The sequence below is a fragment of the Trachurus japonicus genome, chromosome 1, assembly GCF_045865225.1.
Source record: "Trachurus japonicus isolate A0001 chromosome 1, Traja_1.0".
Classification (NCBI taxonomy): domain Eukaryota; kingdom Metazoa; phylum Chordata; class Actinopteri; order Carangiformes; family Carangidae; genus Trachurus; species Trachurus japonicus.
Genome location: NC_140907.1, coordinates 37600841 through 37628390, shown reverse-complemented (window position 1 = coordinate 37628390; position 27550 = coordinate 37600841). Strand labels below are relative to the sequence as shown.

Here is a 27550-nt window from a genome sequence, read left to right as displayed (position 1 = left end):
ACTATAAAGATGCAGGATTTCTACATTTTCCTCAAACTTTTTATTAACATGTTTAACTTTTACCCTTCAGATATGTTGTAGTTATTTTTAGTTATTCTGCCCTTTAACGGATTGTAACTACTTCTATATTATTCTACTTTTACACTTCAGATATTGTTTCATCTATATTAGTAATGGTTCAAAAAAAAAATTCTAACTGTTTTAAATAACAACAAATGCATCCATTCCATATCATTCAGCCTCCTGCTTACAAGTAATTTTCCAAACATTTCTTACAAATTCAACGTCCTTCTTATAAGTTTTACTTTTTAATCTTTTCTCACGTATTTCAGATTTCAACCCTTCTACTCTTACATGCTCGACTTTTAGCCTTCAGATATGATGTAGTTATTCTAACTTATCCTTCCCTTTAAAGGATTGTAACAACTTCTATGTTATTTTACTTTTATTCCTCAGATATTCTTTCATAAATTAGTAATGGTTCAACAATGTTTTCAAGCCACCAGTTTTAAACTTCTTTGAGTAGACTCAAGCTTTTCAATTCATTCATACTATTCTTCATTAATTCAAGTAATTACCACCCATTTCATACATCCTCCATCTTTCATCTTCTACTTTTACTATTCAGATATTGTTTAATCTACATTAGTAATGGTTCAAAAAATGTTTTCAAACTGTTTAAAATAAATCTGAGTGCACTTTAACCTTTCAATTCATTCATACTATTCTTCACTAATTCAAGTAATTAGCACCCATTTCATACATCCTCCATCTTTCATCTTCTACTTTTACCATTCAGATATTGTTTAATCTACATTAGTAATGGTTCAAAAATGTTTTCAAACTGTCAGTTTTAAGTAAATCTGAGTAGACTTCAGACTTTTAATTTCTTCATACTGATCTTCAACAATTCAAGTAATTTCAAACCATTTCATACTCTTCATATATTCAAGATTTCTTCAGCAGTTTCTTAACTTAATTCAGCATAGTTTCAACAATTTATTCAGCTCATTCAGCTTCCAGCTTTCAGCATTCACCCGTATTTCCTTCAGGAAATGCATTCTCTAGTTATTAGGGTGAATGCTGAAAGCATTCACACTATTGTTATTCAAATCTTTATTATTAGTGTGACTGCTGAAGCAGTCACACTATTGTTCTTCTGTTTGGCCATTTTCTTCCGCCTTTTTACGGTCTTCTTCTAGTCCTTCATACTTTGTGCTATTTCAACAATTCATATATCAAAACGTGCAGCTTTTTTTGAACTTTATCGGCATTACTTTTCTCTTTTTAACTATTTATACTTTTTAAAATATTTAACTTTTTCACAAAAAATCTCACATTCATCAAAGTCTCAACCTCTCGTCTTCACAACTCCACTGTAGTGTAGGGCTTAGGGTGGATGCTTGCCAACCCTAAGGTCACTGGTTCGAATCCAAGGGAAGACTTCTTGTTATGTTATGTTGAATTCTGCTCTCCTCCCCCGCCTTCAATTGGTTACAGGTGTTTGTTATCTCCTTGATTACTCGTACCAGTTTGCAGCACATCATCACATTACAATGAATGACAACAGTTTTGAAAGCAGTGTGCTCTCTGTAGCCGAGTGGCAGAGTAAAGGTTTAGTGATCATATGGTCATGGGTTCGATTCCTGCCTCAGTCTTTTCACTTCATTGCTTGACTTTTGATTCCAATTATTCAGCTGTCATTGGACAGTCTTTGATTCCTCATAGTATAAAGCTCATTGTAACTCAGGTTCTCTGTGGCCATATGGTTAGTGTGTTAGGTGTTGTGCTATTTCAACAATTCATATATCAAAACGTGCAGCTTTTTTTGAACTTTATCGGCATTACTTTTCTCTTTTTAACTATTTATACTTTTTCAAATATTTAACTTTTTCTGCAAATTAAACTCTAGACAAATTATTTTCTCCAGTTTTGTAGCCACACTTGTCTTCTGGCTAAAATTCTGGTCAAAAATGCAAAGAGACTTAGATAATAATTTTAAATATTTTTTAAATGCAGCCAGGGAGCTCTCTGCTCTCATTCAGCCCAATGCTGAGAATTCTCCACAACTCTGTCTGAAACATGCTTATGTCTGTGCTCTCTGTGGCGAAGTGGCAGAGTAAAGGTTTATTGATCATGAGGTCATGGGTTCGATTCCTTACTCTTTTTTTTAAGCAGAAGCCAGTGATCCTCTTATCAAAGGTTTTCTTTACCCCTCACATACTGTGTCTGTCTGTAGCCTAGTGGTTAGCTTGCTGGTCTGGAGACCTGAAGGTTGCTGGTTCAAATCTTGCCTCAACAACAATTATAGTGAATTATTTTCCCAGTTGTCCTCTGTTGACTTCTGATAACTTGCTTCATGTTGAAACTGCTGCTCTCAGCCTGAAATTCACAGAAATTTTCATTCTAAGTCATTCAAGCTTGACTCTCAAGCTTTCTTGATGTTGACAGTGTGCAGATCATTAACAGACAACAGTCTCTGCAACTGTGTGTGCACTGTGGCCTAGAGGCAGAGTGGAAGTCTAATGGCCATGAGGATGTGGGTTCGATTCTGACCTTGGTCAAACATTTGTATGGTGATCACAGCTTGCACTATTTGCTAATTCTGCAACAGCGTTCAGTTGCTGTCAGCAGTCACACCATTTCCATTCTTGGAAATGCCCTTTCTAGTTATTATTATTATTAGTGTGACTGCTGAAGCAGTCACACTATTGTTCTTCTGTTTGGCCATTTTCTTCCGCCTTTTTACGGTCTTCTTCTAGTCCTTCATACTTTGTGCTATTTCAACAATTCATATATCAAAACGTGCAGCTTTTTTTGAACTTTATCGGCATTACTTTTCTCTTTTTAACTATTTATACTTTTTCAAATATTTAACTTTTTCTGATTTTTTTCAGCTTTATAATGGGTGTGTATTGCGTCTAACGAGCAGAGCCAGAGTGGTGTCAGAGTGGAGAGAGGCAAAAAAACATTCTAGAGTTTTTCTGGCTAAACTGTCAGCACGGCCACAAATTAAACTCTAGACAAATTATTTTCTCCAGTTTTGTAGCCACACTTGTCTTCTGGCTAAAATTCTGGTCAAAAATGCAAAGAGACTTAGATAATAATTTAAAATATTTTTTAAATGCAGCCAGGGAGCTCTCTGCTCCCATTCAGCCTAATGCATTTTTTTCACATCAGCAGGAGAAGGAGCTCAACTTTGTAACTTGCTGTTAAGTGCTTTTTAAATCATTTTAATTCACCAAAAAATAGTCACAGGTCACAAAAAAGTCCTCTTCTTACTTGGTGTGGCTAATATATACTCATTTCTTTTTATTTTAAGCAACATTGAAAAATCTCACATTCATCAAAGTCTCAACCTCCCCTCTCCACAACTCCACTGTAGTGTAGGGTTAGGGTGGATGTTTGCCAACCCCAAGGTCACTGGTTCGATTCCAAGGGAAGAACTCTTGTTATGTTATGTTGAATTCTGCTCTCCTCCACCGCCTTCAATTGGTTACAGGTGTTTGTTATCTCCTTGATTACTTGTACCAGTTTGCAGCACATCATCACATTACAATGAATGACAACAGTCTTGACAACAGTCTTGAAAGCAGTGTGCTCTCTGTAGCCGAGTGGCAGAGTAAAGGTTTAGTGATCATATGGTCATGGGTTCGATTCCTGCCTTAGTCTTTTCACTTCATTGCTTGACTTTTGATTCCAATTATTCAGCTGTCATTGGACAGTCTTTGATTCCTCATAGTATAAAGCTCATTGTAACTCAGGTTCTCTGTGGCCATATGGTTAGTGTGTTAGGTGTTGTGCTATTTCAACAATTCATATATCAAAACGTGCAGCTTTTTTTGAACTTTATCGGCATTACTTTTCTCTTTTTAACTATTTATACTTTTTCAAATATTTAACTTTTTCTGCAAATTAACTCATTGAGTGCCAACCACGTAATTTCTCGTTTTTCGTTCCCATGCGTTGAGTGCCAAAAACGAAATTTTTCGTTTTTTGCTTTTTTTTTAAATTATGAAAATAGACACTTTAATACACATTATATGTAAATTTGGGGACTCTACGACGAGGAGAACTGAAATAGATGACGATCAAAGTCACATGACAGCTCATGATCTGGAAGTTTTTATCATAACTCAGCTTCTGCAAACGGAGTTCTGCATGCAGATGCAGCGCAGCTGCGCCGCAGCTGCTCCGCTCTCACCCGCGAGGCTGCAGCAGCTGGGAGCTGAACCAGGAAGCTCTCAGCCCACTGTCCCGCCCGGTCTTCATCTGGAGCAACACCGTGTCCTCCCCAAAGTCCTCCCGCGGTAAAATCTGATGGTCTCTGGACCAAAGCAGACCGGCACCACCGACCCGTACCACAGACGGACCGCGACCACCGGCGGGAGCGGTGTTCGCGAGCCGCTGTGGCCGGCAGAGCCTCACGTTCCGCGGCGAGAGGCTGTGACACGGCACGGTGCGTCTGTGTTATTGCTGTTTAGTGGCGCCCCCCCCGCCCCCGATGGTGGTTTTGTGAATAGAACAACAATTGTTGTGTATATTTATCTTATACGAGCCCTTTGATCCAGAAATGCGAGTGTCAGAAGAGCGACAGACACAAACAGCGCACCTTTCATAAAAGACGCTCTATCTCCTTTTCTAGAAAAAAAGGAGGGATTTTGGTGAAACCCAGCCATGTTTAGCTTGACTTTTCTCAGGAACGGAGGCACGTAGAAACAAACGGTTTGTGGCCATTTGAAGGATAAAGTTAAACCTTTCAAATGAGCTACAGTATGTGTTGGTGGCAATAATATAGAATACACTATGGCTCTAAAATAAAAAGTCAAATATGGTCTAATTTGCCGGTACACTTGACTAAAACTTTGGAAAGGAGCGCGGCACTCAATGAGTTAAACTCTAGACAAATTATTTTCTCCAGTTTTGTAGCCACACTTGTCTTCTGGCTAAAATTCTGGTCAAAAATGCAAAGAGACTTAGATAATAATTTTAAATATTTTTTAAATGCAGCCAGGGAGCTCTCTGCTCTCATTCAGCCCAATGCTGAGAATTCTCCACAACTCTGTCTGAAACATGCTTATGTCTGTGCTCTCTGTGGCGAAGTGGCAGAGTAAAGGTTTATTGATCATGAGGTCTTGGGTTCGATTCCTTACTTTTTTTTTTAAGCAGAAGCCAGTGATCCTCTTATCAAAGGTTTTCTTTACCCCTCACATACTGTCTCTGTCTGTAGCCTAGTGGTTAGCTTGCTGGTCTAGAGACCTGAAGGTTGCTGGTTCAAATCTTGCCTCAACAACAATTATAGTGAATTATTTTCCCAGTTGTCCTCTGTTGACTTCTGATAACTTGCTTCATGTTGAAACTGCTGCTCTCAGCCTGAAATTCACAGAAATTTTCATTCTAAGTCATTCAAGCTTGACTCTCAAGCTTTCTTGATGTTGACAGTGTGAAGATCATTAACAGACAACAGTCTCTACAACTGTGTGCGCACCGTGGCCTAGAGGCAGAGTGGAAGTCTAATGACCATGAGGTTGTGGGTTCGATTCCGACCTTGGTCAAACATTTGTATGGTGATCACTGCTTGCACTATTTGCTAATTCTGCAACAGCGTTCAGTTGCTATCAGCAGTCACACCATTTCCATTCTTGGAAATGCTTTTTCTAGTTCTTACTTCTTCTTCCCTTTTTCGGTCTTCAACTACTTCTTCATACTTCATAACATTCAAACAATTCATATATCAAAACGTGCGGCTTCTTCAGGAGATCATTGGATGTATTCAACTTTTTCATATCATTCATACTTTTCAAAATATTCAAACTTTATTGAAATTTTTTTCCCATAGGAATACATTGAAACGGTCTTCAAACTCTTAAAATCTTCTCCTTCTTTGAACTTCAACTGCTTCAACATACTTTCACCTACAGACTTCATTCCACTTTTAAAACGTTCACAAAACTTTCAAGTATTCACGGTATATTCAACTTTTTCATATCTTCTACCGTTATTGATCAGTACCCTTCAACTGTTCATGATCATTTTTTGACAAAATTCAAATTTAACATGCAAGTCAATGGCACGGAATTTTCAGAGGTAGAGTGGTGATGACATCAGCTAGAGTGACAGAGAGTCTAAAAATCCTCTGACACTTTGCTCTCTATCCTGTCACCACGGCCACAAATTTCTTTCTAGACACATAATTTTCCCCCACTTTGGTAGACAAACTTGTGCTGTGTCTCACAGTGTGCTCGAAAACGCAGAGAGTCTAACAGAATTTAAACTGGGAGCCTCTAAGTGCAGCCAGTTCCCTCTCTTCCTCTCATTGACTCACATTGTAAAGTAGGAGCAGATTTTCTGAGAAAAGCAGAAATGACCTCCTTATATTTCTTGCGACGGTGAGAAAAGTTTTTGCCCTACAAACATTTAATGCACATTGGCTCGCTCAGGAAGGTCTCCTTGCCCCGATAGTCATGACCACATTCTGGTAAGAGGTACGGTTCTCTTTTCAGAGGCTGTTGTTCGGAGCTGCACAGAGCTCAAATCTCACTGCTCTGCTCTGTGCGGTGCAGACAGAGAGAGAGAGACACACACACACACACACAGACAGATAGACACACAGACACAGAGACACACTGGCTTACAGCTCATAATCAGCCTCTAAATGAGTTCATATCTTTGAGGGGAATTTTTAAACATCTCTAATAATTTATTTCTCTTACATACATTTCAGTTTATTCTTGTAATGGAGATTTCAGGATTTGGAGCTTCTTCATGTCCTGACTTTCCTCTTTAACCCTTTACTTTGAAGGACTTGAACTTTTTCTCATTAATTCCAACAATTCAGACCATTTCTCAACCATTTAAGGACTTTCACATTTTTCATTTATGAATGTATATCTTCACACTCTTTTTTTACACGTATCTTAAACAATTCTGGCATTTGCATCCAATCCACATCATTCAGTCTCTTTCTTTCTTTCTACTCCCTTTCTCTTTCTTTTACTTCATTCCTTGTTTCCTTGTTTCTACCCCATTTCTATATATACCCCAGTTCTCATAATGGATATTTCAGGATTTGGAGCTTCTTCATGTCCCGACTTTAGACTTTTCCACCTTCAATCCTTACATTTTACTTTGAAGGACTTGGACTTTTTCCTCATTAATTCCAACAATTCAGGCCATTTCTCAACCATGTAAGGAGTTTCATATTTTTTCATTTATAAATTTATATTTTCACACTATTTTTTACACTTAAACAATTCTGGGATTTGCATCCATTCCCTATCATTCAGCCTCTTGCTTACAAGTTATACACTTCAGGTATTGCTTCATTTTTATACATATTTGTTCAACAAATACTTTCAAGCTGTTAATATATTCATTCATTTGAGTAGACCTATTTTTTCCACACCAATCTTCAAAAATTCAAGCAATTTTCCAACATCCTTCTTATAAGTTCTTCTTTTTAATTTTTTTCTCACCTATTTCAGATTTCAACCATTCAACTGTTAAACTATAAAGATGCAGGATTTCTACATTTTCCTCAAACTTTTTATTAACATGTTTAACTTTTACCCTTCAGATATGTTAAAGTTATTTTTAGTTATTCTGCCCTTTAACGGATTGTAACTGCTTCTATATTTTTCTACTTTTACACTTCAGATATTGTTTCATCTATATTAGTAATGGTTCAAAAAAAATTTTCTAACTGTTTTAAATAACAACAAATGCATCCATTCCATATCATTCAGCCTCCTGCTTACAAGTTATACTCTTCAGGTATTGCTTCATCTTTATTTATATTTGTTCAACAAATGATGGTTCAACAATGTTTTCAAGCCACCAGTTTTAAACTTCTTTGAGTAGACTCAAGCTTTTCAATTCATTCATACTATTCTTCATTAATTCAAGTAATTCCCCCCATTTCATACATCCTCCATCTTTCATCTTCTACTTTAACTATTCAGATAGTGTTTAATCTACATTAGTAATGGTTCAAAAATGTTTTCAAACTGTCAGTTTTAAGTAAATTTGAGTAGACTTCAGACTTTCAATTTCTTCTTACTGATCTTCAACAATTCAAGTAATTTCAAACCATTTCATACTCTTCATATATTGTTTCATCTCTTCAAGATTTCTTCAGCAGTTTCTTAACTTAATTCAGCATAGTTTCAACAATTTATTCAGCTCATTCAGCTTCCAGCTTCCAGCATTCACCCGTATTTCCTTCAGGAAATGCATTTTCTAGTTATTATTCTTACTTCTTCTTCCCTTTTTCGGTCTTCAACTACTTCTTCATACTTCATAACATTCATACAATTCATATATCAAAACGTGCGGCTTCTTCAGGAGATTATAGGATGTATTCAACTTTTTCATATCATTCATACTTTTCAAAATATTCAAACTTTATTGAAAATTTTTTCCCATAGGAATACATTGAAACGGTCTTCAAACTCATCAAATCTTCTCCTTCTTTGAACTTCAACTGCTTCAACATACTTTCACCTACAGACTTCATTCCACTTTTAAAACGTTCACAAAACTTTCAAGTATTCACGGTATATTCAACTTTTTCATATCTTCTACCGTTATTGATCAGTACACTTCAACTGTTCATGATCATTTTTTGACAAAATTCAAATTTAACATGCAAGTCAATGGCACGGAATGTTCAGAGCTAGAGTGGTGATGACATCAGCTAGAGTGACAGAGGTTCAAAAAATCCTCTGACACTTTGCTCTCTATCCTGTCGGCACGGCCACAAATTTCACTCTAGACACATAATTTTCCCCTACTTTGGTAGACAAACTTGTGCTGTGTCTGACAGTGTGCTCGAAAACGCAGAGAGACTAACAGAATTTAAACTGGGAGCCTCTAAGTGCAGCCAGTTCCCTCTCTTCCTCTCATTGACTCCCATTGAAAAGTAGGAGCAGATTTTCTGAGAAAAGCAGAAATGATCTCCTTATCTTTCCTGCGACTGTGAGAAAAGTTTTTGTCCTACAAACATTTAATGCACATTGGCTCGCTCAGGAAGGTCTCCTTGCCCCGATAGTCATGACCACATTCTGGTAAGAGGTACGGTTCTCTTTTCAGAGGCTGTTGTTCGGGAGCTGCACAGAGCTCAAATCTCACTGCTCTGCTCTGTGTGGTGCAGACACAGAGAGAGAGAAGGAGAGAGACACACACACACACACACACACACACACACACAGCTAGACAGACACAAACACACAGACACACTGGCTTACAGCTCATAATCAGCCTCTAAATTAGTTCATATCTTTGAGGGGAATTTTTAAACATCTCTAATAATCTATTTCTCTTACATACATTTCAGTTTATTCTTGTGAGGGAGATTTCAGGATTTGGAGCTTCTTCTTGTCCTGACTTTTGGCTTTTCCACCTCTTTAACCCTTTACTTTGAAGGACTTTAACTTTTTCTCATTAATTCCAACAATTCAGACCATTTCTCAATCATTTAAGGACTTTCACATTTTTCATTCATAAATGTGTATCTTCACACTCTTTTTTTTTTTTTTTTTTTTTTTTTTACACTTATCTTAAAACAATTCTGGCATTTGCATCCATTCCATATCATTCAGCCTCCTGCTTACAAGTTATAGACTTGAGGTATTGCTTCATCTTTATACATATTTGTTCATGCTTTCAAGCTGTTAATAATATATATATTTATTTGAGAAGACTTAAATGTTAATTTTTCATACTAACCTTCAAAAATTCAAGCAATTTTCCAAACACTTCATACAAATTCAACACCCTTCTTATAAGTTTTACTTTTTAATATTTTCTTACCTATTTCAGATTTCAACCATTCCACTGTTAAACTGTAAATATGCAGGATTTCTACATTTTCCTCAAACTTTTTATTGACATGTCTTACTTTTACCATTCAGATATGTTGTAGTTATTTTTAGTTATTCTCCCCTTTAACAGATTGTATCTATATTATTCTACTTTTACACTTCAGATATTGTTTCATCTATTAGTAATGGTTCAAAAATGTTTTCAAACTGTTTTAAATAAATCTGAGTGCACTTTAACCTTTCAATTCATTCATACTATTCTTCACTAATTCAAGTAATTACCACCCATTTCATACATCCTCCATCTTTCATCTTCTACTTTTACTATTCAGATATTGTTTAATCTACATTAGTAATGGTTCAAAAATGTTTTCAAACTGTCAGTTTTAAGTAAATCTGAGTAGACTTCAGACTTTCAATTTCTTCATACTGATCTTCAACAATTCAAGTAATTTCAAACCATTTCATACTCTTCATATATTGTTTCATCTCTTCAAGATTTCTTCAGCAGTTTCTTAACTTAAAGCAGATATCAGTGGAATGTTTTTGTTAATATAAGTCCTAAATAGTCCTATTTTCCGTCAGCAATCACTTACATGAAGTATTTCAGCCTAAACACGAGTCTCTCCGTCACTCTGCTCTGCTGTAACCCGAGGAGAAAATTTTCCTTGTGGGATACAAGTGTTATCCAATGAGGGGAGAGAACGGCATGAAGGGCTGTGTGTGCAGCCAAGGGATGCGCGTGAATGTGGTGACGTAGCACGAGGACCAATTGATGCCTGACAAGGGCGGGGGCTGCTAACTCATGGTGCGTTCAAGGAAACTCGTACTTTGTGTTTTTCCTTCCTGTGAAGTCATACCAGTTCGATCTGGTACGAGTTCACGGGTCGGAAGTTACGAGTGGCCGTTATAGGGAACTTTCACAGACAACAGGACGGTAAAAACACGAGCTACGGGTTACCTGGAACGCTACCAAGTCGTAGTTGTGACTTGAAGCTGTAACTTACGGTTTCAAAAGCCTGCCTTGAACACAGCATTAGCCGAAACGGCCGTGCCACTGATATCTGCTTTAATTCAGCATAGTTTCAACAATTTATTCAGCTCATTCAGCTTCCAGCTTTCAGCATTCACCCGTATTTCCTTCAGGAAATGCATTTTCTAGTTATTATTATTAGGGTGAATGCTGAAAGCATTCACACTATTGTTATTCAAATCTTTATTATTAGGGTGAATGCTGAAAGCATTCACACTATTGTTATTCAAATCTTTATTATTATTATTATTCTTACTTCTTCTTCCCTTTTTCGGTCTTCAACTACTTCTTCATACTTCATAACATTCATACAATTCATATATCAAAACGTGCGTCTTCTTCAGGAGATCATTGGATCCATTCAACTTTTTCATATCATTCATACTTTTCAAAATATTCAAACTTTATTGAAAAATTTTTCCCATCGGAATACATTGAAACGGTCTTCAAACTCTTCAAATCTTCTCCTTCTTTGAACTTCAACTGCTTCAACATACTTTCACCTACAGACCTCATTCAACTTTTAAAATGTTCACAAAACTTTCAAGTATTCATGTTGCATTCAACTTTTTCATATCTTCTACCATTATTGATCAGTACCCTTCAACTGTTCATGATCATTTTTTGACAAAATTCAAATTTAACATGCAAGTCAATGGCACGGAATTTTCAGAGCTAGAGTGATGATGACATCAGCTAGAGTGACAGAGAGTCTAAAAATCCTCTGACACTTTGCTCTCTAACCTGTCACCACGGCCACAAATTTCACTCTAGACACATAATTTTCCCCCACTTTGGTAGACAAACTTGTGCTGTGTCTGACAGTGTGCTCGAAAATGCAGAGAGACTAACAGAATTTAAACTGGGAGCCTCTAAGTGCAGCCAGTTCCCTCTCTTCCTCTCATTCACTCCCATTGAAAAGTAGGAGCAGATTTTCTGAGAAAAGCAGAAATGACCTCCTTATCTTTCCTGCGACTATGAGAAAAGTTTTTGTCCTACAAACATTTAATGCACATTGGCTCGCTCAGGAAGTTCTCCTTGCCCCGATAGTCATGACCACATTGTGGTAAGAGGTACGGTTCTCTTTTCAGAGGCTGTTGTTCGGAGCTGCACAGAGCTCAAATCTCACTGCTCTGCTCTGTGTGGTGCAGACAGAGAGAGAGAGAGACACACACACACACACACACACAGACAGATAGACACACAGACACAGAGACACACTGGCTTACAGCTCATAATCAGCCTCTAAATGAGTTCATATCTTTGAGGGGAATTTTTAAACATCTCTAATAATTTATTTCTCTTACATACATTTCAGTTTATTCTTGTGAGGGAGATTTCAGGATTTGGAGCTTCTTCATGTCCTGACTTTGTCCAGACACACACACACACACACAGACAGAGAGACACACACACAGACACAGCGAGACAGACACAAACACACACACACACACACACACACACACACACACACACACACACACACACACACACACACACACACACACACACACACAGGCTTACAGCTCATAATCAGCCTCTAAATGAGTTCATATCTTTGAGGGGAATTTTTAAACATCTCTAATAATTTATTTCTCTTACATAGGCTACATTGCAGTTTATTCTCGTAATGGAGATTTCAGGATTAGGAGGATTTTCAGGATTTGGAGCTTCTTCATGTGCTGACTTTAGACTTTTCCACCTTCAATCCTTACATTTTACATTGAAGGACTTTTCCCTCATTAATTCCAACAATTCAGGCCATTTCTCAACCATGTAAGGAGTTTCATATTTTTCATTCATAAATGTATATTTTCACACTATTTTTTACACTTATTTATTATTATTATTATTATTTATTAATTATTCTTGCATTTGCATCCATTCCATATCATTCAGCCTCTTGCTTACAAGTTATACAGTAGGCTACTCTTCAGGTATTGCTTCATCTTTATTTATATTTCTTCAAGAAATGCTTTCAAGCTGTTAATATATTTATTCATTTGAGTAGACTGAAATGTTAATTTTTTCACACCAATCTTCAAAAAATTTGAGTAATTTTCCAAACATTTCATACAAATTCGACATCCTTCTTATAAGTTTTACTTTTTAATATTTTCTCACCTATTTCAGATTTCAACCATTCGACTGTTAAACTATAAATATGCAGGATTTCTACATTTTCCTCAAACTTTTTATTAACATGTTTTACTTTTACCCTTCAGATATGTTGTAGTTATTTTTAGTTATTCTGCCCTTTAACAGATTGTAACTACCTCTATATTATTCTACTTTTACACCTCAGATATTGTTTCATCTATATTAGTAATGGTTCAACAATGTTTTCAAGCCGTCAGTTTGAAACTTATTTGAGTAGACTCAAGCTTTTCAATTCATTCATACTATATTTTACCAATTCAAGTAATTACCACCCATTTCATACATCCTCCAGCTTTCATCTTCTACTTTTACACTTCAGATATTGTTTCATCTATATTAGTAATGGTTCAAAAAATGTTTTCAAACTGTTTTAAATAATTCTGAGTGCACTTTAACCTTTCAATTCATTCATACTATTCTTCACTAATTCAAGTAATTAGCACCCATTTCATACATCCTCCATCTTTCATCTTCTACTTTTACTATTCAGATATTTAGTCTACATAAGAAATGGTTCAAAAATGTTTTCAAACTGTCAGTTTTAAGTAAATCTGAGTAGACTTCAGACTTTCAATTGCTTCATTCTGATCTTCAACAATTCAAGTAATTTCAAACCATTTCATATTCTTCATATATTGTTTCATCTCTTCAAGATTTCTTCAGCAGTTTCTTAACTTAATTCAGCATAGTTTCAACAATTTATTCAGCTCATTCAGCTTCCAGCTTCCAGCATTCACCCGTATTTCCTTCAGGAAATGCATTTTCTAGTTAGGGCCCGAGCGGCGACTGCAAGTCGCCCAGCGAAAGCCCTTTTGAAATCGCGCTGTTTATTATTATTATTATTATTATTATTATTATTATTCTTCTCCGACTTCATGCCCCAATTTCGCCCCTTTCCCCAACGCGAAAATGCTTCTACTTTTGCACGGACGTCCGGCCGGATCCGAAATTCGATATTTTTGGGTGGTCGCACATGGTCGACGCGAAATGCCGAAATAGCGCCCCCTACAAACTTTCAAAATCCCCATAGGGAAGTCGGGTCACTTTGTCCGATGTCAATAAAATTTGGTACACATATGTATTATACCCAGATATGCAAAAAAGCCTCTTGACCTCATGACCTCAACCCAACAGGAAGTCGGCCATTTTGGTTTTGATTTTTCCCGCCTAAAACGAACTCCTCCCACAGCGTTCGCCCGATCAAGTTGAAATTAGGTACACCACATCTCCAGACCTAGCTGAGCTTATCTTGTGCGCCGTGAGTCCGTAGGTCAAAGGGCGTGGCTGCCAGCGCTCAATTAACTTTGGCGTGCTCGCCATGTAATACGATTGGCTCTCACGCCCACATACTTCATCCAATCAACTTCAAACTTGCTGGACATGACGATGGCTCCGCCCTGAACGTCCCAATATATTAACTTCCCACGTAACTCATAGCGCCCCCCGGTGGTAACAGGAAGTGAACTAAAATTCATTAAAAATACATAGTTCACCCCATCAACTTCATTCCACTTCTAAAACATGCAGAACCAGTTGGTGAAGCTACATTATGAAGACTGTGAAGCTACGAGTAATGGCGTCCCTGTGGGGGCGTGGCTACCATCAATTCCTCGCCATGAAAATACGTTTGGCTTTTTGATGGCTTTAATGAACTCGTATCATCATGAAAATTGATAGACAGGTCCAGGGTGGAGACCTCTTCCATCTGATAGGGGTGTAGCTCATGTGGCCCCCTAGTGGAAACAGGAAGTGCCATTTTTTGCATCAACATTGTCCGATTTCCACGAAACTTCACATGTGTGATGAGGGACTGACCCTGAACGCACCTGCATGCATACCATTACTGCCCCCTAGTGGACAAACTTTTAACTGCTCATAACTCCCTCATGCTTTGTCCGATTTCCACGAAACTTCACATGTGTGATGAGGGACTGACCCTGAACACACCTGCACGCATCCCATTACTGCCCCCTAGTGGACGAACCTTTAACTGCTCATAACTCCCTCATGCTTTGTCCAATTTCCACGAAACTTCACATGTGTGATGAGGGACTGACTCTGAACACAGCTGCACGCATCCCATTACTGCCCCCTAGTGGACGAACCTTTAACTGCTCATAACTCCCTCATGCTTTGTCCCATTCACTCCAAACTTCACATGAGTGATGAGGGGCGGCCCCTGAACGCACCAGACCACATGCGGTGACTGCCCCCTGGTGGATGAACGAAACATTGCGTTTTTGGCCTCCTTCCAGGTTTTTTCTCCATTTCTGCTCCGCGCCACGGCCCCGACGTGCCTCAGGCCCCGCGGTGGCATGGGCGAGCGAGGGCCCGTCATCGCCGCTCGCGGCTTTAATTATTATTATTCTTACTTCTTCTTCCCTTTTTCGGTCTTCAACTACTTCTTCATACTTCATAACATTCATACAATTCATATATCAAAACGTGCGTCTTCTGCAGGAGATCATTGGATCCATTCAACTTTTTCATATCATTCATACTTTTCAAAATATTCAAACTTTATTGAAAAATTTTTCCCATAGGAATACATTGAAACGGTCTTCAAACTCTTAAAATCTTCTCCTTCTTTGAACTTCAACTGCTTCAACATACTTTCACCTACAGACCTCATTCAACTTTTAAAACGTTCACCAAACTTTCAAGTATTCACGGTATATTCAACTTTTTCATATCTTCTACCGTTATTGATCAGTACCCTTCAACTGTTCATGATCATTTTTTGACAAAATTCAAATTTAACATGCAAGTCAATGGCACGGAATTTTCAGAGCTAGAGTGATGATGACATCAGCTAGAGTGACAGAGAGTCTAAAAATCCTCTGACACTTTGCTCTCTAACCTGTCACCACGGCCACAAATTACACTCCAGACACATAATTTTCCCCCACTTTGGTAGACAAACTTGTGCTGTGTCTCACAGTGTGCTCGAAAACACAGAGAGACTAACAGAATTTAAACTCGGAGCCTCTAAGTGCAGCCAGTTCCCTCTCTTCCTCTCATTGACTCCCATTAAAAAGTAGGAGCAGATTTTCTGAGAAAAGCAGAAATGACCTCCTTATATTTCTTGCGACGGTGAGAAAAGTTTTTGCCCTACAAACATTTAATGCACATTGGCTCGCTCAGGAAGGTCTCCTTGCCCCGATAGTCATGACCACATTCTGGTAAGAGGTACGTTTCTCTTTTCAGAGGCTGTTGTTCGGAGCTGCACAGAGCTCAAATCTCACTGCTCTGCTCTGTGTGGTGCAGACACAGAGAGAGACACACACACACACACACACACACACACACACACACACACACAGACAGATAGACACACAGACACAGAGACACACTGGCTTAAAGCTCATAATCAGCCTCTAAATGAGTTCATATCTTTGAGGGGAATTTTTAAACATCTCTAATAATTTATTTCTCTTGCATACATTTCAGTTTATTCTCGTAATGGAGATTTCAGGATTTGGAGCTTCTTCATGTCCTGACTTTCGGCTTTTCCACCTCTTTAACCCTTTACTTTGAAGGGCTTGAACTTTTTCTCTTTAATTCCAACAATTCAGACCATTTCTCAATCATTTAAGGACTTTCGCATTTTTCATTCATAAATTATATCTTCACACTTTTTTTTTTACACTTGTCTTAAACAATTCTGGCATTTGCATCCATTCCATATCATTCAGCCTCCTGCTCACAAGTTATACACTTCAGGTATTGCTTCATCTTTATACATATTTGTTCAACAAATGCTTTGAAGCTGTTAATAATATATTTATTAATTTGAGAAGACTTAAATTTTAATTTTTTCATACTAATCTTAGAAAATTCAAGCAATTTTCCAAACACTTCATACAAATTCAACACCCTTCTTATAAGTTTGACTTTTTAATATTTTCTTACCTATTTCAGATTTCAACCATTCAACTGTTAAACTGTAAATATGCAGGACTTCTACATTTTCCTCAAACTTTTTATTAGCATGTTTTACTTTTACCCTTCAGATATGTTGTAGTTATTTTTAGTTATTCTGCCCTTTAACGGATTGTAACTACTTCTATATTATTCTACTTTTACACTTCAGATATTGTTTCACCTATATTAGTAATGGTTCAAAAAATGTTTTCAAACTGTTTTAAATAAATCTGAGTGCACTTTAACCTTTCAATTCATTCATACTGTTCTTCACTAATTCAAGTAATTACCACCCATTTCATACATCCTCCATCTTTCATCTTCTACTTTTACTATTCAGATATTGTTTAATCTACATTAGTAATGGTTCAAAAATGTTTTCAAACTGTCAGTTTTAAGTAAATCCGAGTAGACTTCAGACTTTCAATTTCTTCATACTGATCTTCAACAATTCAAGTAATTTCAAACCATTTCATACTCTTCATATATTGTTTCATCTCTTCAAGATTTCTTCAGCAGTTTCTTAACTTAATTCAGCATAGTTTCAACAATTTATTCAGCTCATTCAGCTTCCAGCTTTCAGCATTCACCCGTATTTCCTTCAGGAAATGCATTTTCTAGTTATTATTAGTGTGACTGCTGAAGCAGTCACACTATTGTTCTTCTGTTTGGCCATTTTCTTCCGCCTTTTTACGGTCTTCTTCTAGTCCTTCATACTTTGTGCTATTTCAACAATTCATATATCAAAACGTGCAGCTTTTTTTGAACTTTATCGGCATTACTTTTCTCTTTTTAACTATTTATACTTTTTAAAATATTTAACTTTTTCTGATTTTTTTCAGCTTTATAATGGTTTTCTTTACCCCTCACATACTGTCTCTGCCTGTAGCCTAGTGGTTAGCTTGCTGGTCTGGAGACCTGAAGGTTGCTGGTTCAAATCTTGCCTCAACAACAATTATAGTGAATTATTTTCCCAGTTGTCCTCTGTTGACTTCTGATAACTTGCTTCATGTTGAAACTGCTGCTCTCAGCCTGAAATTCACAGAAATTTTCATTCTAAGTCATTCAAGCTTGACTCTCAAGCTTTCTTGATGTTGACAGTGTGCAGATCATTAACAGACAACAGTCTCTGCAACTGTGTGTGCACCGTGGCCTAGAGGCAGAGTGGAGGTCTAATGACCATGAGGTTGTGGGTTCGATTCCGACCTTGGTCAAACATTTGTATGGTGATCACTGCTTGCACTATTTGCTAATTCTGCAACAGCGTTCAGTTGCTATCAGCAGTCACACCATTTCCATTCTTGGAAATGCTTTTTTCTAGTTAGTGTGACTGCTGAAGCAGTCACACTATTGTTCTTCTGTTTGGCCATTTTCTTCCGCCTTTTTACGGTCTTCTTCTAGTCCTTCATACTTTGTGCTATTTCAACAATTCATATATCAAAACGTGCAGCTTTTTTTGAACTTTATCGGCATTACTTTTCTCTTTTTAACTATTTATACTTTTTCAAATATTTAACTTTTTCACAAAAAATCTCACATTCATCAAAGTCTCAACCTCTCTTCTTCACAACTCCACTGTAGTGTAGGGGTTAGGGTGGATGCTTGCCAACCCTAAGGTCACTGGTTCGAATCCAAGGGAAAAACTCTTGTTATGTTATGTTGAATTCTGCTCTCCTCCCCCGCCTTCAATTGGTTACAGGTGTTTGTTATCTCCTTGATTACTCATACCATTTGCTAATTCTGCAACAGCGTTCAGTTGCTATCAGCAGTCACACCATTTCCATTCTTGGAAATGCTTTTTCTAGTTATTATTATTATTCTTACTTCTTCTTCCCTTTTTCGGTCTTCAACTACTTCTTCATACTTCATAACATTCATACAATTCATATATCAAAACGTGCGGCTTCTTCAGGAGATTATAGGATGTATTCAACTTTTTCATATCATTCATACTTTTCAAAATATTCAAACTTTATTGAAAATTTTTTCCCATAGGAATACATTGAAACGGTCTTCAAACTCATCAAATCTTCTCCTTCTTTGAACTTCAACTGCTTCAACATACTTTCACCTACAGACTTCATTCCACTTTTAAAACGTTCACAAAACTTTCAAGTATTCACGGTATATTCAACTTTTTCATATCTTCTACCGTTATTGATCAGTACACTTCAACTGTTCATGATCATTTTTTGACAAAATTCAAATTTAACATGCAAGTCAATGGCACGGAATGTTCAGAGCTAGAGTGGTGATGACATCAGCTAGAGTGACAGAGGTTCAAAAAATCCTCTGACACTTTGCTCTCTATCCTGTCGGCACGGCCACAAATTTCACTCTAGACACATAATTTTCCCCCACTTTGGTAGAAAAACTTGTGCTGTGTAAGTACAAGTTTTACTTTTTAATATTTTCTCACCTATTTCAGATTTCAACCATTCAACTGTTAAACTATAAATATGCAGGATTTCTACATTTTCCTCAAACTTTTTTATTAACATTTAACTTTTACCCTTCAGATATGTTGTAGTTATTTTTAGTTATTCTGCCCTTTAACGGATTGTAACTATTCTACTTTTACACTTCAGATATTGTTTCATCTATATTAGTAATGGTTCAAAAAATGTTTTCAAACTGTTTTAAATAAATTGTGCACTTTAACCTTTCAATTCATTCATACTATTCTTCACTAATTCAAGTAATTAGCACCCATTTCATACATCCTCCATCTTTCATCTTCTACTTTTACTATTCAGATATTGTTTAATCTACATTAGTAATGGTTCAAAAATGTTTTCAAACTGTCAGTTTTAAGTAAATCTGAGTAGACTTCAGACTTTCAATTTCTTCATACTGATCTTCAACAATTCAAGTAATTTCAAACCATTTCATACTCTTCATATATTCAAGATTTCTTCAGCAGTTTCTTAACTTAATTCAGCATAGTTTCAACAATTTATTCAGCTCATTCAGCTTCCAGCTTCCAGCATTCACCCGTATTTCCTTCAGGAAATGCATTCTCTAGTTAGTGTGACTGCTGAAGCAGTCACACTATTGTTCTTCTGTTTGGCCATTTTCTTCCGCCTTTTTACGGTCTTCTTCTAGTCCTTCATACTTTGTGCTATTTCAACAATTCATATATCAAAACGTGCAGCTTTTTTTGAACTTTATCGGCATTACTTTTCTCTTTTTAACTATTTATACTTTTTCAAATATTTAACTTTTTCTGATTTTTTTCAGCTTTATAATGGGTGTGTATTGCGTCTAACGAGCAGAGCTAGAGTGGTGCTAGAGTGGATAGAGGCAAAAAAACATTCTAGAGTTTTTCTGGCTAAACTGTCAGCACGGCCACAAATTAAACTCTAGACAAATTATTTTCTCCAGTTTTGTAGCCACACTTGTCTTCTGGCTAAAATTCTGGTCAAAAATGCAAAGAGACTTAGATAATAATTTAAAATATTTTTTAAATGCAGCCAGGGAGCTCTCTGCTCTCGTTCAGCCCAATGCATTTTTTTTTACAGCAGCAGGAGAAGGAGCTCAACTTTGTAACTTGCTGTTAAGTGCTTTGTAATTCATTTGAATTCACCAAAAAATAGTCACAGGTCACAAAAAAGTCCTCTTCTTACTTGGTGTGGCTAATTTATACTAATTTCTTTTTATTTTAAGCATCATTGAAAAATCTCACATTCATCAAAGTCTCAACCTCTCATCTCCCCAACTCGACTCTAGTGTAGTGGTTAGGGTTGCTGCTTGCCAACCCCAAGGTCACTGGTTCAAATCCAGGTTGAGCACTCTTGTTATGAATTCTGCTCCCCTCCATCACCCTCAATTGGTTACAGGTGGTCGTTAAAGCAGATATCAGTGGAATGTTTTTGTTAATATAAGTCCTAAATAGTCCTATTTTCCGTCAGCAATCACTTACATGAAGTATTTCAGCCTAAACACGAGTCTCTCCGTCACTCTGCTCTGCTGTAACCCGAGGAGAAAATTTTCCTTGTGGGATACAAGTGTTATCCAATGAGGGGAGAGAACGGCATGAAGGGCTGTGTGTGCAGCCAAGGGATGCGCGTGAATGTGGTGACGTAGCACGAGGACCAATTGATGCCTGACAAGGGCGGGGGCTGCTAACTCATGGTGCGTTCAAGGAAACTCGTACTTTGTGTTTTTCCTTCCTGTGAAGTCATACCAGTTCGATCTGGTACGAGTTCACGGGTCGGAAGTTACGAGTGGCCGTTATAGGGAACTTTCACAGACAACAGGACGGTAAAAACACGAGCTACGGGTTACCTGGAACGCTACCAAGTCGTAGTTGTGACTTGAAGCTGTAACTTACGGTTTCAAAAGCCTGCCTTGAACACAGCATTAGCCGAAACGGCCGTGCCGATGATATCTGCTTTAAGAGATGCATTAATTGCTAGTGCCACAGTTTGTAACTTGCTGTTAAGTGCTTTTTAAATCATTTTAATTCACCAAAAAATAGTCACAGGTCACAAAAAAGTCCTCTTCTTTCTTGGTGTGGCTAATTTCTGCACTTTCCTTACCTTTTTTTTTAAGCAGGAGCCAGTGATCCTCTTATTAAAGGTTTTCTTGCCCCTCACATACTGTCTCTGCCTGTAGCCTAGTGGTTAGCTTGTTGAGCTGGAGACCTGAAGGTTACTGGTTCAAATCTTGCCTCAATAACAATTATAGTGAATTATTTTCCCAGTCGTCCTCTGTTGACTTCTGATAACTTGCTTCATGTTGAAACTGCTGCTCTCAGCCTGAAATTCACAGACATTTTCATTCTAAGTCATTCAAGCTTGACTCTCAAGCTTTCTTGGTGTTGACACAGTGTGTTTCAAATAGGTGCAGCTCGTTAACTTCAGAGTGAGACAGAGTGCAGCTCATCAACAGACAACAGTCTTTGCAACAGTGTGTACACTGTGGCCTAGAGGCAAAGTCAAAGTCTTCTGACCATGAGATTGTCGGTTCAATTCCTACCTTAGTCAACCATTTGTATGGTCATCACTGCTTGCACTATTTTCACAAAAGTGTCCTCTACTTACTTGTTGTGGTTAATTTCTGCACTTTCCTTACTTTTTTTTTTAAGCAGAAGCCAGTGATCCTCTTATCAAAGGTTTTCTTTGCCCCTCAAATACTGTCTCTGTCTGTAGCCTAGTGGTTAGCTTGCTGGTCTGGAGACATGAAGGTTGCTGGTTCAGATCTTGCCTCAACAACAATTATAGTGAACTAGAAAATTTCCTCTCGGGAAATTTTGAATGGGCCACGGGAGCTACTGCGGGTTGTGCCATCTCTGTCAACATGGGAATCAAACCCACGATCTTAAGGTCAAGACAGAGCTGATCAGACAGACACATGATCATCTTTCTATAAGCACTGATATGGAGGAGCTGTAACCACATTAGGTTAACTGTGTGTGTGTGTGTAGGTGTGTGTGTGTGTGTATGTGTGTGTGTGTGTGTGTGTGTGTGTGTGTGTGTAACTGTAATCACATGAAGCTGGCTCTAGAGTCTGTGTGTGTGTGTGACTGACTTGACACATAGTTAGTTAGTAGCTGCATCCTGTGTCAGTCTGATTTAGCTGTGTCTGTGTTTGTAAACATTTAAACGAGCGCCAGGTGGATTGTTTATGAAGGTAACGAGCTGTGGCCTGAGGATCAAAGAGGTTACCACGGCGATAGGGGCCCCCGCAGGCTGAGACAGACAGAAACGTGGAGAAAAAGAGCCATTTTCTGCCTCTAAACCGGTCTCACATTTAGGCTTAGCGTGACAAAACGGTAACTCCTATCAGAACAAAACACAGATCAACGTTGCTCTAAGGACTTACTGAAAATTTCGGTACGATTTGGTGTTTCTACAGTAAATATTTTGGCGACGCTGGCAGTTTTAAAACATCAGGCCGTTCTGCTCCTCTCAGAAAATATTTGTATTGGACTCAATGAGGAGCAGAGACAGACGTGGCCGCACTCAGAGGCTGATTCTGTCAATTCTGTAAGTCTCTCTGATATTTTGAGCACATGACATGAGAGATAACAAGTTTGTCTTACAAATTCTGAAAAAATTATGTATGTAGAGTGTAAATTGTGGCCGTGCTGACAGTTTATCCAGAAAAAATACAGAATGTTTCTTCACTCTCTCCCACTCTAACCGATGATGTCACGCACTCTGACACGAACATTCCATGCAATACACACCCATTATAAACTCATAATTTCTCCAAAAATGATCATGGTCATTGATCAGGGATTGATCAAAACTATATGACCTATCAAAACGTGGAGTAATACGACAATACACAAGACTTGTGTCTACTGTTTAAAGTTTAAATGGAGTCTCTAGGTGAAAGTATGCCTGAGCAGTAGACGTTTGTTAAACTCCAATGATTGGTCTTTTTCGCTCTTTTTTTTTCCGCCCGTCCCATTGACTTACATGCAAAATTTTTGCGCAGTTTTTCGCGACTACGTCGCGAAAAATTCGTAAACTGTTGAGAAAAGTAATAGCACACCGATCCCGATCAAGACGCACGTTTTGATATATTATATGTCCTGCAACTCTTCGAGTTGCAGGACTAGTAGCGAATCGAAGTCTGGCCGGAAGTGGAAAAATAACTAGAAAAAGCATTTCCAAGAATGGAAATGGTGTGACTGCTGACAGCAACTGAACGCTGTTGCAGAATTAGCAAATAGTGCAAGCAGTGATCCACTCTGCCTCTAGGCCACGGTGCACACACAATTAACATCAAGAAAGCTTGAGAGTCAAGCTTGAATGACTTAGAATGAAAATTTCTGTGAATTTCAGGCTGAGAGCAGCAGTTTCAACATGAAGCAAGTTATCAGAAGTCAACAGAGGACGACTGGGAAAATAATTCACTATAATTGTTGTTGAGGCAAGATTTGAACCAGCAACCTTCAGGTCTCCAGACCAGCAAGCTAACCACCAGGCTACAGACAGAGACAGTATGTGAGGGGTAAAGAAAACCTTTGATAAGAGGATCACTGGCTTCTGCTTAAAAAAAAAAGTAAGGAATCGTGGCAGAAAAAGTTAAATATTTTAAAAAGTATAAATAGTTAAAAAGAGAAAAGTAATGCCGATAAAGTTCAAAAAAAGCTGCACGTTTTGATATATGAATTGTTGAAATAGCACAACACCTAACACACTAACCATATGGCCACAGAGAAACCTGAGTTTACAATGAGCTTTATACTATGAGGAATCAAAGACTGTCCAATGACAGCTGAATAATTGGAATCAAAAGTCAAGCAATGATGTGAAATGACTGAGGCAGGAATCGAACCCATGACCATATGATCACTAAACCTTTACTCTGCCACTCGGCTACAGAGAGCACACTGCTTACAAGACTGTTGTCATTCATTGTAATGTGATGATGTGCTGCAAACTGGTATGAGTAATCAAGGAGCTAACAAACACCTGTAACCAATTGAAGGCGGGGGAGGAGAGCAGAATTCAACATAACATAACAAGAGTTCTTCCCTTGGATTCGAACCAGTGACCTTGGGGTTGGGAAGCAGTTACCCTAACCCCTACACTACAGTGGAGTTGTGGTGAAGAGAGGTTGAGACTTTGATGAATGTGAGATTTTTCAATGATTCTTAAAATAAAGAGAAATTAGTATAAATTAGCCACACCAAGCAAGAAGAGGACTTTTTTGTGACCTGTGACTATTTTTTGGTGAATTAAAATGAATTAAAAAGCACTTAACAGCAAGTTACAAAGTTGAGCTCCTTCTCCTGCTGCTGTGAAAAAAATACATTGAGCTGAATGAGAGCAGAGAGCTCCCTGGCTGCATTTAAAAAAATATTTAAAATTATTATCTAAGTCTCTTTGCATTTTTGACCAGAATTTTAGCCAGAAGACAAGTGTGGCTACAAAACTGGAGAAAATAATTTGTCTAGAGTTTAATTTGTGGCCGTGCTGACAGTTTAGCCAGAAAAACTCTAGAATGTTTTTTTGCCTCTCTCCACTCTGACACCACTCTGGCTCTGCTCGTTAGACGCAACACACACACATTATAAAGCTGAAAAAAAATCAGAAAAAGTTAAATATTTTAAAAAGTATAAAGAGTTAAAAAGAGAAAAGTAATGCCGATAAAGTCCAGAAAAAGCTGCACGTTTTGATATATGAATTGTTGAAATAGCACAAAGTATGAAGGACTAGAAGAAGACCGTAAAAAGGCGGAAGAAAATGGCCAAACAGAAGAACAATAGTGTGACTGCTTCAGCAGTCACACTAACTAGAAAGGGCATTTCCAAGAATGGAAATGGTGTGACTGCTGACAGCAGCTGAACGCTGTTGCAGAATTAGCAAATAGTGCAAGCAGTGATCACCATACAAGTGTTTGACCAAGGTCGGACTCGAACCCACAACCTCATGGTCAATAGACTTCCACTCTGCCTCTAGGCCACAGTGCACACACAGTTGCAGAGACTGTTGTCTGTTGATGAGCTGCACTCTGTCTCACTCTGACATCAAGAAAGCTTGAGAGTCAAGCTTGAATGACTTAGAATGAAAATTTCTGTGAATAATTGTTATTGAGGCAAGATTTGAACCAGTAACCTTCAGGTCTCCAGCTCAGCAAGCTAACCACTAGGCTACAGGCAGAGACAGTATGTGAGTGGCAAAGAAAACCTTTAATAAGAGGATCACTGGCTCCTGCTTAAAAAAAGGTAAGGAAAGTGCAGAAATTAGCCACACCAAGTAAGACTTAGAATGAAAATTTCTGTGAATTTCAGGCTGAGAGCAGCAGTTTCAACATGAAGCAAGTTATCAGAAGTCAACAGAGGACGACTGGGAAAATAATTCACTATAATTGTTATTGAGGCAAGATTTGAACCAGTAACCTTCAGGTCTCCAGCTCAGCAAGCTAACCACAAGGCTACAGGCAGAGACAGTATGTGAGTGGCAAAGAAAACCTTTAATAAGAGGATCACTGGCTCCTGCTTAAAAAAAAAAGGTAAGGAAAGTGCAGAAATTAGCCACACCAAGTAAGACTTACAATGAAAATTTCTGTGAATTTCAGGCTGAGAGCAGCAGTTTCAACATGAAGCAAGTTATCAGAAGTCAACAGAGGACGACTGGGAAAATAATTCACTATAATTGTTGTTGAGGCAAGATTTGGACCAGTAATCGAACCCACAACCTCATGATCACTAAACCTTTACTCTGCCACTTCGCCACAGAGAGCACAGACATAAGCTTGTTGCCATTGTAATGTGATGATGTGCAGAGAGCTCCCTGGCTGCATTTAAAAAATATTTAAAATTATTATCTAAGTCTCTTTGCATTTTTGACCAGAATTTTCGCCAGAAGACAAGTGTGGCTACAAAACTGGAGAAAATAATTTGTCTAGAGTTTAATTTGTGGCCATGCTGACAGTTTAGCCAGAAAAACTCTAGAATGTTTTTTTGCCTCTCTACACTCTAGCTCTGCTCGTTAGACGCAATACACACACATTATAAAGCTGAAAAAAATCTGAAAAAGTTAAATATTTGAAAAAGTATAAATAGTTAAAAAGAGAAAAGTAATGCCGATAAAGTTCAAAAGAAGCTGCACGTTTTGATATATGAATTGTTGAAATAGCACAAAGTATGAAGGACTACAAGAAGACCGTAAAAAGGCGGAAGAAAATGGCCAAACAGAAGAACAATAGTGTGACTTCAGCAGTCACACTAACTAGAAAAGGCATTTCCAAGAATGGAAATGGTGTGACTGCTGACAGCACCTGAATGCTGTTGCAGAATTAGCAAATAGTGCAAGCAGTGATCACCATACAAATGTTTGACCAAGGTCGGAATCGAACCCACAACCTCATGGTCAGTAGACTTCCACTCTGCCTCTAGGCCACGGTGCACACACAGTTGCAGAGACTGTTGTCTGTTGATGAGCTGCACTCTGTCTCACTCTGACATCAAGAAAGCTTGAGAGTCAAGCTTGAGTGACTTAGAATGAAAATTTCTGTGAATTTCAGGCTGAGAGCAGCAGTTTCAACATGAAGCAAGTTATCAGAAGTCAACAGAGGACGACTGGGAAAATAATTCACTATAATTGTTATTGAGGCAAGATTTGAACCAGTAACCTTCACGTCTCCAGCTCAGCAAGCTAACCACTAGGCTACAGGCAGAGACAGTATATGAGTGGCAGAGATAACCTTTAATAAGAGGATCACTGGCTCCTGCTTAAAAAAGAAAAGGTAAGGAAAGTGCAGAAATTAGCCACACCAAGTAAGACTTAGAATGAAAATTTCTGTGAATTTCAGGCTGAGAGCAGCAGTTTCAACATGAAGCAAGTTATCAGAAGTCAACAGAGGACGACTGGGGAAATAATTCACTATAATTGTTGATGAGGCAAGATTTGGACCAGGAATGGAACCCACAACCTCATGATCACTAAACCTTTACTCTGCCACTTCGCCACAGAGAGCACAGACATAAGCATGTTGCCATTGTAATCTGATGATGTGCAGAAAGCTCCCTGGCTGCATTTAAAAAATATTTTAAATTATTATCTAAGTCTCTTTGCATTTTTGACCAGAATTTTAGCCAGAAGACAAGTGTGGCTACAAAACTGGAGAAAATAATTTGTCTAGAGTTTAA

At 37.9% G+C, this 27550-nt stretch overlaps 1 protein-coding gene across 1 annotated transcript in view; it reads left to right on the top strand.

Moving 5' to 3' along the window:
* Positions 1 to 27550, top strand: part of LOC146992524 (uncharacterized) — a 123582-nt gene that overhangs the window by 93975 nt on the left and 2057 nt on the right. The window lies entirely within an intron of this gene.